Below are 14,573 nucleotides of genomic sequence, written 5' to 3'. Positions count from 1 at the left end.
GATATCGATGACGAAGACCCATAGGAGGTTGAAGATATTCACGACTTATTTCAAAAACCCGAGTCGTGACATTGTTTTACGAAATGACCCTGGGGCCCACATGTTGAGCATAAATCCAGATGCAGCGCATGCACCCGAGTTCCCTCAATACGCTGATATAGTTCTTGCTCATAGATTAGCATCAAATTATTAGTTGGAAGAGTTGTTAGTTGGGAAACGATTTGAGAACAAGGTGGACTGCATTTTTGCCATAAAAAATACAGTATGAATGTGTCAATTGATTACAAGGTCGTAAAGTCTACACCGACATTATACGTGGGGAAATGTTGGAGGACTGACAAAGGGTGCGGTTAGCAAGTTAGATCTACATTTATACAGAGGACTTAATAGTGGAAAATATGAAAATAAAAGGCGCCATACATGCACCGTCGTACGTATGATGCAAGACCACCAAAAACTGGATGCCAAAAGCACCTGACAACTGCATCAAGCCGCTAATGAAAGATATGTCAATCATTCATGTATCGGTCTTGATTGTGGACATGCAAGCTCAATTCTATTACAGAGTGTCGTACAAGAAAGCATGGTGGGCGAAACAAATGGTCATGGAGCAGTTGTACGACAGTTAGGATGAGTCATACAATGAACTTCAATGGTGGATTTCAGTGATGCTGGAGTACGTGTGGAGGTATGTTGTCAAGGAAGATAATATTTTCATTGTCTCTAATAGATACAAGGGTCTTCTTGCTGTGATTTGGCATTTCGAGGTTCCGTAGTGGTCTGTCTATTACATTCGTCACATCGCTGTCAACTTCCACAAGGAGTACAAGAACAAAGACTGACGTAAACAAATCGTGAACATGGGTAAAAATATTGTATTTGAAATTGTATTTGTAAATGTTTTGAGTCCATTAACTAAAAAGAATGGTAACATGTTTTATCGGAATACATATGCAGGATACGAGCTGGAACCACACCGATTCAGGCATAGGCTGGCCAGGTTGGAGACTAATATAGTGGGGGTCGATCATTCTCTCTGAAAATGGTTGGGTAGCATAGAGTCGTGGCAATACGTTCAATGTTTTAATGATGGGTACCGATATGGTCATATGACGACCAACCTTGTTGAGGCGGTTAACTCTGTTATGAAGCATACATGTTACTTGCCAATTTTATTAGTTTTCTCAGCTACGTTTTACAGGCTGGTAATCTTCATACCGAAATTGGAGTTGAGACAAGCAAAACAGTTGGCGGTCGGACACGTGTACATTAAAGATTTCAGGAATACCATGGAAGACAACACTCAGAAGGCGAAGTCGATGAATGTAGAACTATATTCTCAGAACTTGGAAACTTTTCAAGTGACAGAGTGCATCGACTGTCGCGTAGGGATCCAAACACTTCGGTACCCGTGTGCGCAAGTGGTTGCAGTGTGTGCAACATTCAATATGAATATCGAGCAATATATCGATAATGTGTACATGCTTCAACATACATTACGTATTTGGAGTAATGAGTTCCCCGTACTACGGGATGTATTGGCATAGAAAATACCTCCATCTACGTTCAAGATGTTGCCAGACAACTCACTGCACAGGAAACTCAAAGGTTGACTGGAGACGACAAGGATTCGTGGTGACATGGATGTTAGAAAAGAGTTCAAACTAAAGCGTTACACCATATGCAGAACAGGTAGCCACAATTGGAGCAATTGTCCTCATCGAAACATCCGTACTGGCCAATCTTCACAGTTAAAAGGAAATTGAATGTTGTACCCGATTTTTTTATGGTCTTGTGGAAATGAAATTTGTAATCATGCTTGATACTTTGAAAATGAACTGTTTTCTTTAAGTTTAATTCAAAACTATTAGTGTTTAATGTTAGTTAAAGTCTTTAATGTTAAGTTTTTATTTAAAATTGTCTTATATTTTTAAATAATTGTAAACACATATACAACTTTTAATATTTCAAAAGGATATTATAAGTTATACAAAAAAATCAATAAGTTGAATGAATGTGGAATTGTAAATCAATTCAACAAATATGATATAACACTTGAAATTTACAGGTATCAAAATTGGAATGAACCAGGAGTGGTATCATCATTCGGGGTGTAGCGATTTACGGGCCTCCATTGGCGGCGTGGTTGTTGGGGTGTATTGAACACATCAAGAAGATCAAGTGTCGAATCAAATGTGGCCGGAGGCGGGGTGGACTACATAGTATCATCGACAAGTTTCAATCCAAACATATCAAACATCATTGGTGATTGTGATTGTTGGTAATTTGAACTGCAACCTCTCATCTCCGAGTGATATGCGTTGCTGTAGGACCCCTCCCCAAAAGCGTCAACCCATTGATTCGATAAAGTGTGTGGGTTCAGAGGTTGGACCTTCAGATCGGGCTTCGCTACAGGTTGATTCCCTCATCTGTACCCGTGATCTGGTACTACCATCAATTCCCCCACCATATAAAAAAGGGCTCCCTTTGGCTATGTACCAACGTATGTACTCCTCTGAGAGACTAAAGTCAAACATACAAAAGTGCATCTGAGGTCGCCTCTTGAATCGAGTGTTCCATAGTACTATATATAGTTGATGTTCCACAGCCCAATCCGCTTTGTCTTTTCCCATATTAGTCTTACCGTGGACATCATCAAATCACGGTGGAATGTCCGGCACAAATTGTATTTCTTAACTACTTTTAATATAATACATGCACATCAAAATATATAATTTACATACCTTAATCGTATTTATTAATTTCGAATTTCAAATAACACCAACTAAAACAAACACAACAAATTTAAATTAGAACTAATAAAAAATTTAACCCGCCTTTCATCTTCTCTTCTATTTGAAATTTTAGTTCTAAAATATGGGGAACCAAACCAAAGGCCCACCCCCCTTTTATATATAATAAGAAGCCAATGGAGGGAGGCAGCCTTAAGTCAGGTAACTGCGTTTTTTTTTAACATTAAAAGCCAAGTTGACCTTTAGACTTGCCACATCACTGATGTTGCTGACGCGGCTAATGTGATGTAACCAGTTAGACAACTTTCTCTATTTTTTATTTTTTGGTCCTCTCTTTTTTTATTTTTTTTAAAATGTCCCAATTTTTTTTATTTTATGCGTAAATACTCTTTTTCATTCTTTTTTTTCAGCCAACTCCCATTCCCACTTTCTTTTTTTTTTCTTTCTCATTTTTTCCCAAACTTCTTTTTCTTTATCCTTTTTAGTTCCGCCCCCCTTATATTTCAGTTTTTTTAGTTACACCCCTTATCAAACAGTTAATTCACATTGCAAAAATAATTTAAATGAAAATTATTTTCCATTGCCAACATTTCAATTAACTATTAATATACATAATTCAGAAATTATATGTAACACCCCAAACCCAGCCTAGGAGTTAAGACCGAATCTAGAGGAGTTACATCAACACATCGAAAACTGATTCAGTAATTATCCAGAAAACATTCAAAACTTTACTTAATTTGTGGCGGAAAATATTTTTGGAGTTTAACGCTGAAAACCAAAATCCATTTTGTTGACTTGAGTGATTTTGCAGTTGCGTGTTAAAAATTATTAGCAAAAACTAAGATAAGCTCAGAAGCAGATTTCCAACCCAAAAGATCAAGAAAATTTTTACATTATTGCAAAACAATCCGAGCTCCTACATGCCATCCGATCCTAAGTCAAGGACTTACCTAAAGACACAAAGATAAACCAAAGGTGAGCTATAAAGCCTAGTATATAACCAACATCAATTACAATTAACAAAACGTAATACATAAATCAGAATAACACGAAGAATATAATAATGAGTATAAGAACAGAATGGAACAGACCAGGTATCCTAGAGATTTCCATAATGCTAATGTAATAGAACAATACAAACCAACTAGAACAGGATAGAGCATAACTGAACAAAACTACGCAGAGGATGTATGTTCATGCAGATGCGGTATTTTTCAAATAGATCAGAATGCAAATTTATCAGAAAACATCTTACCTAACTCCGTTTCACACCAAAATAGAGTTCCCCTAGAACTCGCCTAGCCAAATCACACCAACAGATAATTGTGGACAGTGTCACCAGAATATTTGTAGTTAAAACTGTCATATCAAATATATATGGTCAAGCCACTATACTGCAGCCAAACTGCCAGAACAGAATCGTGGATAAACCACCAGATAATGTAGACCATTAAGTTGTCAGAGACTTCCTTCCTTCACAACATCCCAAGTCCCATGCAATGTGTCATGGCATGCATATATATAAGCAGAAAGATGAGCATGTAAGTCATGCTATCGTACAGTAATAGAGTCAATAGGCGTGGGAGTCCATGCGTTATAAACAAATTTTCAAACTTAACAAAATATCAGATTTGTCATAAAGTCACATGCATGGTTATAAATCAGAATCAGTACCAACAACTTAACAAAATACAGATCATACCTGGATAACTCGCATATATTATACAATAGCACTTTATGTTCTGACAGATCCTACGTACTTAGGTTCAACATAACAGACATACGTACGGTTCAGAAGTTGTTCATCGTCAGATCATCAGATATCAAGTTATATAGTCTAATTCAGATCGTACGGACCCTACAGTAGGTCTACATTTGTCTCAAACAATGCTTGTGGCCCGAGAGTAAAATTTTAATAGTGGTCTACACGCCCGTGTGCTTGCCTGTGTGTGTCACACGGCCTAACACACGCTCGTGTCACTTGCCCGTGTGGTCCTAATTCGCAAACAGTAAGTTACACGGCCTGAACACACACCCCTGTGCCTTCAATTTTTGTGAACAATGAGTTACACAGCTTGACACACGAGTGGCTCACACGGCCTACTACACAGCCTGGCACACGGCCATGTGACGTCAACAGTTTATTTTCTAGTGACTAAACTTGAAACAAAAGTTGGGTTTTCAGTACCCACCTGATACGGATTCAAAGCAGAAGCAACAAGGATGAGTTCTCGTCCCTAAACAACAAGCAATTGTCCAACAAACGATTAATTTGCAATCAAATCACTAAAAACTAACATTCGACACCAAAATCGAAATCGAACTTACCGACCAACGAACTAAACTAGAAGGAGAAGTCAAACCCCGTACAAAATCAGTTCAGCATAACATAGTAAGGTAGTTTGAAGAGAAGAACCAAAACGAAGAAAAATAAAGAAAGAACGAAGGAATGACAAAAAATAGAAATAAAAAGTAAAAAGAAAACAAAATAATGTCATCAACCCATGAGGTTTAATTAACCACCAGAAACAAACTACCACACAAAGAAATTCAAAAACAAAACATTCCTTATTACTTCCACAGGGATTCGAACACCAAACCACAGAGTACACAAAAGCTTAATCATCAAACCAGCAAGCTCATTCTTGTCATCAATTGACTAAATTGAACTTATAACTCACATGTCCAAAGATAGGGATTTAATCAAAAGTAGAAAATTTTCAAGAGGTAGGATTTGAACCCAAAACCTCACACACATAACCAGAACACTTAACCACTGAACCAGATCAATTCACTTGTTAAAAATTTTCCAAAATCTAAACTCAAAATTGTGGGATGACCACTCTTGGTTTCAAACTCAATTTCTTATAACCCGGTTTCTAGGATGTTACATTATATTTTACAAAATATAATTTTACATCGGCAACATTCCAGAATAATTTCATATAACTTACTTTGTACATGATTTAAATTTTCCTACATTTTTTAAAAAAAAGTTGAATTTTGAAGCATAAAAATTGCGAAGGAACATAAACGACCAATTTTAACGACAACATGAGCAACTTTCTTAATACTAATAAAACATAAGTAAATGATGATTTCAATTTTGTTTAAGACCAACAGCATTGTGTTTTACAAATTGAAAAATGCCATGTTTAACCGCAACACAAGCAAGTCGACTAAGCAAGTTTTTCGATGCTAATATTTTGCAGCTCGGATGCTACTGATATTGATAATCTCACCCGTTGGTTGTATAACCAATTTGAACCCGTTATCTTTCTACCACTGCCAACGAAAAGACTTACATAACAATTTGAACTCCTTACTGAATAAATCACTGGCAACCGAGACCCCTATTTTTACTTGAAATTGTCACCGCATGTGAAATTAAGGAATCAATTCTACACTTCCGAAAAGGATCATTAAATTTGTAGGTGTTGGAGCTTCTCTAGATTATCGTTAAATAAAACATGCATTCAAATTATAAAATTTTCTAAACAAACAAAAACACAAAAACATAAAAAAAAAACAGTCTTGATCTCCCTCCCATTCATTCTCTAACTTAATAAAATTTTTAAAAAAATTCTTCACCATAACTGAACTGCACTAGGGTATATATAGCCATTTGGTTAATCTAAAAAAGGACGGCTCGACCAAAATAAAAAAAAATCATTTTTTATTAATTTTAAAACAAAACTCAAAAAAAAATAATGGCAGCACGGTGGTCACACCATCTATGGCTCCACCAAATAAATTAATAATTTTAGCTTTAAAATAAAAATAAAAAATCACTTTAAAAATTTTTTCTAACATAATAAAGTTGTTGGTGCCACCTTATTATCTATTTAGCTCCACCACTATTATTTATTTTTTGGCCTTCGAAATATTAAAAAATACTGGTATTGGAGTGGTATTTATATAGGTCACGCCAAATAGATTGGCTCCACCCAAAAAATTGATTTTTTTTAATTCTAGCAGCCAATAATTGGCTGACGTGGCAAGTGAGTGGCACCAATCACTTTGGCTCTACCTACTTTCACTATTCATTTCAAGTTATTTACATACATAATAAAAAAAGTGGATCATTTGTATAATTAATAAAAAATTCGGGTTGTTTTTATAAAAAAATCCAAGTCCAGTTCTCTTTGATAGTTTCATACTACTGATATGAATGTATGATTCTCTCATTGAATTGTGATTCATTAATTTTTTTAGAGGCTAGTGGAATAATTTTTTTATATGCGAGATATTTTACGTGTATTTATAAAAAAATTTTATGCATGATAATATCTTAAAGTTACTTGTAATTTTTTATTTCATTAGTAATTTATAAAATAATTATCGTATTATTAAAATTATTAAAATTAGTAATATTAATTTAATCTCAATATTATGTTTTAACTAATCATATATTATTTCAGTAATGTGTTTTTTCTTTTATAATTTTATCTCATCTCTAAGGTACATTCATCTTAAACTGTAACAAAATAATAATAATAACAACTTGTTATACCATTTTCTCACATCCCCTACACGTGTCCTTAACAAGTGATCTACATACCATGCATATGTCTCCATTAGACGAACCTTATGTCCAGTGAACCTTAGGTATCAGTCAACTTCGTGGCAAACCTTTCCTAAACCACCTTTGCAGGGTGCACGTGGGGTCTCAAGTTCATTAATTACCCAGCTGTCCTAAGATGTCATATCCTCGACCTAAAATATCATATCATCGCCATCACAATGAGACAAGATATAAATCTATTGTCAGCAAGTCCAAAACACGTGGACTCCCTTGTCTCTCATATATAAATCCAACCATAAAACTTGATAGAAGACTGAGAAGAAAACAGTTAGAACCTTCTTCCCCCTACCAACCTAAACCAATCCCTCTAATTATTTTCTAATTCACCAAGAACAATGACTCTCAGCCCTAATCCAGGGTGAACCACCTCCATCATAGCCTTCTCCTCCACCTTATTGGTTCTACATATCAACAATTTGGTGTTATAACACCCCATACTCGACCAGATCGTCGGGTCTGAGCTATGGGATGCTACATTTGTTGTTAGAACAACTACGATTGAATTTAAAAAAAATTCATCATCAACCATTTAGTTACAAGTATTACCAACTTAAAACACAATATATAATCATTCCCGGTTCATATACGAGCTTATGAAAGCTTAATACCAACCCGAGATTGAATTAGAACTAAATTGAAAAGTTTCCAAAGTATTTTAAGTGGGTGTTGTGACTTTCAGGACTTAGTGTCGCGACATTGAAAATAGTAGTCAAACCTCCCAACTTAAGGACCAAATTATAGAGTTTTCAAAATAAAACAAGGCCAAAATTGTGAATTCAAGCTAAGGACATCGTGACATGATGGCTTGATGTCGCGACATTCAAGGTGTGAAGTCGCAACATCTATGGCAAACTGCTAATCCTCTATTTTTCAAAGTTTTCCACCTAACAAGTTTAATAAAATTTGGCCTTAATACCCCAATTCTTCCAATCAACATAATAGACATGCATAAAATACCATTTCAAGTCATTAATATCAATTCCATACATGACCAAAACCATTATAGATATATTCAGAACTTAGGTACATTTAGGTGACCATCTCAAAAGTTAGACCAAGAACTTCCTAGGTACATGTCATTGATATAATAAAAAGGTTATACAAACCTAGGTTGAGTTGATTGTGGCAATCTAGATGCTGAATTTACTTTCCTGAGGCTTCAAGAATACATGTACTTACGCATGGAATAAACAAATCGTACGTTGAGCAATAAGGCTCAGTGGTACATTCATGATTCAAGATATGTATAACAAAAGCATTAACAATGTGGTTCATGATAAAATATGCATATATGCATCTAATATCCAACCAATTCATGTTCCAGAGTGTCAAGCCTTTTCAATCATCAATTTGTATATGTCGCATACTTATATCAATACCAAAAAGAACCTATTCAACATTGTAACATATATAACCAACTCCATCTTGTTTAACAATTAACAATCATTCAATACATATGAATTCCATATCAATCGAAAATCAAGCATTCACTTATGCATCTTTACAATATGTCTTTAACTTCAAATCATTCATGTTCTATGAAACTTATCTCTTTTACTTTGATTTCATACCGTTCAACTCATTTCTAGAGCCTATCGAATCATTCGTATTCACTTCGGTCCCCAGGGCTCATTTTCAATTGATTTGCTTAATCAACAGTATAATTTTAGTATTTAAATCACATTTATACATGATTCAGTCCAATAGCATCAATTGATATTACATTTACATTGTTTACCAATTGTACATTTTGCAAACCCTATTTAACTCGGATGGATACTCGAATTATCCAACCGACACATCAAACTGCACCAAAGTGCATCATCAGATAAATCAAAGTAGGGTAACTGGCACGTATTGTGCATATTGGCGCACAAAGTGCATACTAGCACACGAAGTGCATTCTTGGCACAGAATGTGCATCTTGGTGCACAAAGCACATATTGGTACATGAAGTGCATCCTAGTGCATAAGCGCATAACCCATACACAAATCAATCCTATAGCATTCTAACTATATCTGACTCAACCCGACTAGTTAATAGGGTACTAATGTTCACTTCCATTTATAATCTAGTACATATATCATTTCTCAATCAAATTCACTATCATCAGTCCAATTTATTAACATGTCACATATATCTCATATCATTCAATACATTTCCACCTCCATAACACATATCATATTTCAAGCAATTCATGTTACTTTACATTTTATTCATTTTAATCCTCTATCTTGGCAATTCACATTCAATCTCAATCCAATAGTTCAATTTATCACTGTATACGCACCTTAACATTCCCATATGCAAATAACATGAAAATGCAATCAAATTGATATGACTCATATCTGTCGAGTGTAGGCTCGCTTCGAATTAGAAAATTTTCCACAAAATTACCAGTGGGGCAATTTCACAAATTCTCTATATTTCTAGGTCAAGTTGTAAATAAGAAAAAAAATCTTTAGAGATCTTCTAAAATGATTTCTTCAAAGAATTTTGTCTCTACAACTTTCTTTTGAATTCAAGTGTGTGAAAAATACTGACTCATGGCTCTCTTTATATAGGAAGAGTTTAGAGAGTTCAACTATAATTAAACTTAATCAATTTAATATTAAATTTAATTTAATATTAAGATAATCACTTTAATTTTTAATTAATAAGATCCTATTAGAATAAGTATTAAATTAAATTTAATATTAAAATTATTAAAATAATATTATTTTGGAATAGTTAATCTATAGTTAAATTATCCAATAAAGTCTCAGTAAGAGTGTAATTCTTCCACTGCTCAACTGCCGAAGAACCACCTGTTGGCCATCGAAATGCCGTCATCGTTCCTGCCAACATCGTCGTGTCTGATGGTGCCATTGCAGGTGCGACACTTTCACGACACCACAAGCCGATTCATTCCGGGCTAGTAACGGCTCGACTAGTCCAGTCTAGCCATCGATTGGATCGTCGATCCAATTTCACATACAAAGCCCAGTTCAATCAGTGTTTAGGTCTTGATCTCGATTTTGGGTTCATAGGCCCAATTTTTGTTCTCAAGTTCAATTTTCAAGTTTAATTACCCATTATACCAATTGTCTGACTTGAAAATTAATTTTCAAAAATATCATATTTATTTAAATTAATTTGATTAATTTAATTTTACTTGATCAAAATTAATTTTCATCACTAAGATTTTCCAAATTAATTTTTTAATAAAATTCTTTAATCAAATTTTCTAGTCAAACAATTCTCACGACTACTTAATTTAATTCCACATCAAATAAATCGACTTAATTAAATTATTTCCAAAGTCATAGATTTTTCTTCTAATTCAAATACAGTCCAATCGAAATTTTGTTAAGCTAGCGGAGGGACCAATCGAACATATACAATTAGGCTTTAGTAATTACAATTATGTCCAAAAGCATCGTTCCGATAATTCGCAATTTACTTAATTATGGAGTCAGTCCACAAGAAGTATCATGATTGAAAACTCCTTATTGTATACTCTTTACGAAAGCAATTCATCCAACTGCTTTGTCCAATAACCTCGTCATGTGTGTTTTACCCTCATATGATATCCTTGATTCCTTTGAGTTAAATTCGTTTACTCAATACAATCATATTTTATCTCGTGGTCACCATTTTTTCTTCTTAATGATTAATATGATCATTATCAACAAATGACTGTGATAAATTGTTTGTTCGGGAACAAGCAACCTGTAACAGCCCAATTTTCAGTAGTGTCAGAATAGTGATTTGAGATCACTAAATCTGATGAAAACGTTAGAAAATTTTATTAATTAATAATTATAAGTTAAGCATGATTTTAGAAATATTTTTGAATTAGCGAATTTTGTGATTTAAAAGAAATTATTAGGAAAATTGGGTCGAAAACAAGGTATCGAGACCTCGATATTATAAACTGAGCCTTAAATATTTTTATAAATATTTACGGAGTGTCATTAGGGTAGTATTAAAGTTTCGTTAAGAAATTTTAATGTTCCGATGGTTAATTGATTAAAAGGACTAAATTGCAACAAGGGTAAAAGTTTAATTATAGATTAAAGAAAAGTTAAAAGGACTAAATAGGTAAATATTCCAAGTCCCATAAATGAGGCGGCATATGCATGATAAAATCTGAGATTTTTTTGAAGTATATTATTATTTTATTATATTGTAAATTATATTATATTATTATATTATTATATTTTAAATAAACAAAATTGTTGACAAATGTATGGTGTATATGATGACATGTGGAAAAATAAAATACATATATTAGTAATTATTACACATTTACTTATTATTTAAGTAAATAATTTTATATTATTATTTTATTGTTATTATATTAAACTAATGAAATAAAAGATTGAAAAGAGAATAGAAACAGAATAGCATGGACGAAACAGAGAAGGAAAGAAGGAAAGAAAGAACAGAGAAAATTGAGGTTTTGAGGTTCCAAGCTCATTTGGTAAGTCAATTTAATCCATTTTCTCTTAGTTTTGATGTTTTTGGAATCCTAGAGATAAATACTACTTTATTTATGTTGATATTTTGAAAGTTAGTAGATTATTAGATGATGTTCATGTTGAATAAATTGAAGTGTTAGGGGTTAAATTGATTGAATTTCAAGTTAGAAGTTAGTAAAGGATTTAATTGTAAAATAAAGTGTAAGTTTTGAACAGAGGGACTAAATTGAGAGAATTTCGAAATTAGGGATTTATGGTGAAATTGAAGAGTTAAAATGAGTTTATAGTGAGAATTAAGAGAGAATATGGAGTTAGATTAGGAAAAATAAAATTAGTATTGATAAGGGATTAAATTAGAGTTTATGTAAAGTTTAGGTATAAATGGAAATATTTTAATGAAATTGTGTATTAATGATTTTTAATTGTTTAACTACGTAGCTAATGTCATGCAAGAGTCATTGTCCAAGAAAGGGAAGAAGAAGGTGGATAAGGATTGACTCGAGAAAAATTTCGGTTAGTATTACCATAATTCGAATTTAATTATTAATTGTTATATTTTAATTAAAATGCATGCAGATAAGTAAAATTAGGTAAGCAATAGAAATGATAATAGTGATTTGGATTGAATGAAATTGAATTGAATGAAGAAAATACGTGAGTATTTGAAATGCATATTGATTGAAAAATAATTAGTGATTTGAATTTGATTGGAAAATGAATTAAAATATAAATTGAATAAGAGTGAATTAAATTATGATTATGTGTGAATATGTGAATTGTGAATTGATATGTGAATTGGAAATTGAGATATGAGATTTGAAGATATGTGAATATGTGAATTGTGTATTGATTGAAAAGTGGTTTGAATTGAATCGAAGTATGATTGTATGTGAATATTTGAAATATGCATTGGTATTGAAATGTATATTGATTTGAAAGTGGGAAGTGAATCTGAGTTGAATTGTGATTGAATCGAATGTGAATTTGAAATAGAAAAATGATTTGAATACCCTATTAACTAGTCGGGCTGAGTCGGATATAGTTGGCATGCCATAGGATTGGAAGTGTTCAGGGATACTTCAACCTTGAGTCGATGAGACACTGGGTGTCATACTGTTACTTCGGATAGATTCGATGAGGTAGTGGGTACCAACTTACTTCGGCTTGGCCAATGAGACACTGGGTGTCACTATATTGCTTCGAACTATCCGATGAGGCACTGGGTGCCATTCTGGTGTGTTTGGTTGGATCCGTGTATCCGCCAAAGTCCGAGTCAAGTTAATAGGGGTAAATGAATAATTTTGATAATATAAATTTTATTGAATGATCTTGAATATGAATCGAAATGAGATATTAAATTGAGATATGGAAATGAAATGTATGAACCAAGGGTTCAAGAAATAGTTAACGATATAGTTCATGAAATGATTTTGGTAGTATGAGATGATGTAAAAATATAAGTAAAGAAAAGTAAATTGAAATAGCTATTGCTGAGAAATGAGAAGTGAAAGTAAAATGATTCAAATAGTGGAATTATATGTGAATTTAATTGAATACAAGTTATTGAAATTTATTTATGGATTTAATATATTAAATGTTTATTAAATGATTAAAAGTATAAATTGAATATAAATAGAAATGATAATGAATGAGTTGATAAATTGATTGAATTTGTATGAATTGAAATGAGTTATTAGAATGAGATGTTGAAAATCCAATAGAATTGAGATAGTGAAATAAGGTATGAATACAATTAAATACAAGATTGAAATATTGCTTTTTGTTATTAATTATCAAGTTGTTTTAAAGTACGAGATAATTAACGAATAATTATAGACATAAATTAAATGTATATAATTTATCGATTAATGTTATTAATTTGAATTGTGGTAATACCACTGAGTATTCCCATGCTCAGCGTACGGTTGTTTCCGTGCGCAGGTTAGTAGAAAATCAGTGTCGCTCCAGCATCCAAAGTAATCCCGACTTCAGAGAAATTTTAGTGATATACATTTCTTTTAATAACGTGGCATGTACCTAAGTAATATATATACCTAAGTGATGTACAGCGATTAGTCAATTTGAATGTTTGTATCTATGATATTGCTAAAAGAAGATGTGTGAGTATGTGATAATGTTTGGCTTTTAAAATGGTTAAGTACGAATATGTTTGGTAATATGTATGTTTAGATGATAAATCATGCATGGAAATCATGAAAGAGTAAAAATTTGCAAAGAAACAGATTTTAAGCAGCTACAGTGATGTGACTTTGAAAAATCACCTAGGATAGTATAAAATGAATTAGAGAGTGAATGATATATGAAATTAAATCTTGTTGAGTCTATTTTCATGGAAAAATATTGGTTTAACAAAAGGAGTTTTATATTTTAAGATATTTGAATTTTCGTGACACAGGGTCAGAACAGTTTTTGGTGTCCCCTGTTTTGAGTTTAGGAAATCATTAAAATTTGTACAAAAATATTTATGAGTTGTATTTTACATGATTAGATTCCTTATTGAGTCTATTTTCTGTAGAAACAAGTAATAACTTCATATGAAAATCCTACAATGAGAAAATTTATTTTTAGTGGCAAGAGGTCAGGATAATCAAGTGGTGAAACAGGGGAGACTTTAACTAATAAACTGTACTAATTGGCTGAACTAAAAATTATAAAAATTTTATGGTAGAAAGATATATGAGTCTAGTTTCAAGGAAAATTTACGGAATTAAATTCCGAGTCCCGTAGCTCGAGTTATAATTAATTTA

General features: G+C 32.7%; 1 long non-coding RNA gene across 1 annotated transcript; it reads left to right on the top strand.

The window, feature by feature from the left end:
• The first annotated feature begins 11,731 nt into the window (after nt 1–11,731).
• On the top strand, nt 11,732–13,940 carry LOC128041860 (uncharacterized). The gene is made up of 3 exons (XR_008196783.1): nt 11,732–11,807; nt 12,244–12,318; nt 13,747–13,940. It is a non-coding gene; the product is annotated as an uncharacterized LOC128041860 (long non-coding RNA).
• The last annotated feature ends 633 nt before the right edge of the window (nt 13,941–14,573 follow it).

Source organism: Gossypium raimondii, chromosome 6, assembly GCF_025698545.1.
Source record: "Gossypium raimondii isolate GPD5lz chromosome 6, ASM2569854v1, whole genome shotgun sequence".
In the NCBI taxonomy this organism is placed as follows: Eukaryota; Viridiplantae; Streptophyta; class Magnoliopsida; order Malvales; family Malvaceae; genus Gossypium; species Gossypium raimondii.
The sequence above is the reverse complement of the archived record's forward strand: the minus strand, read 5'-3'. Positions and strand labels throughout refer to the sequence as shown.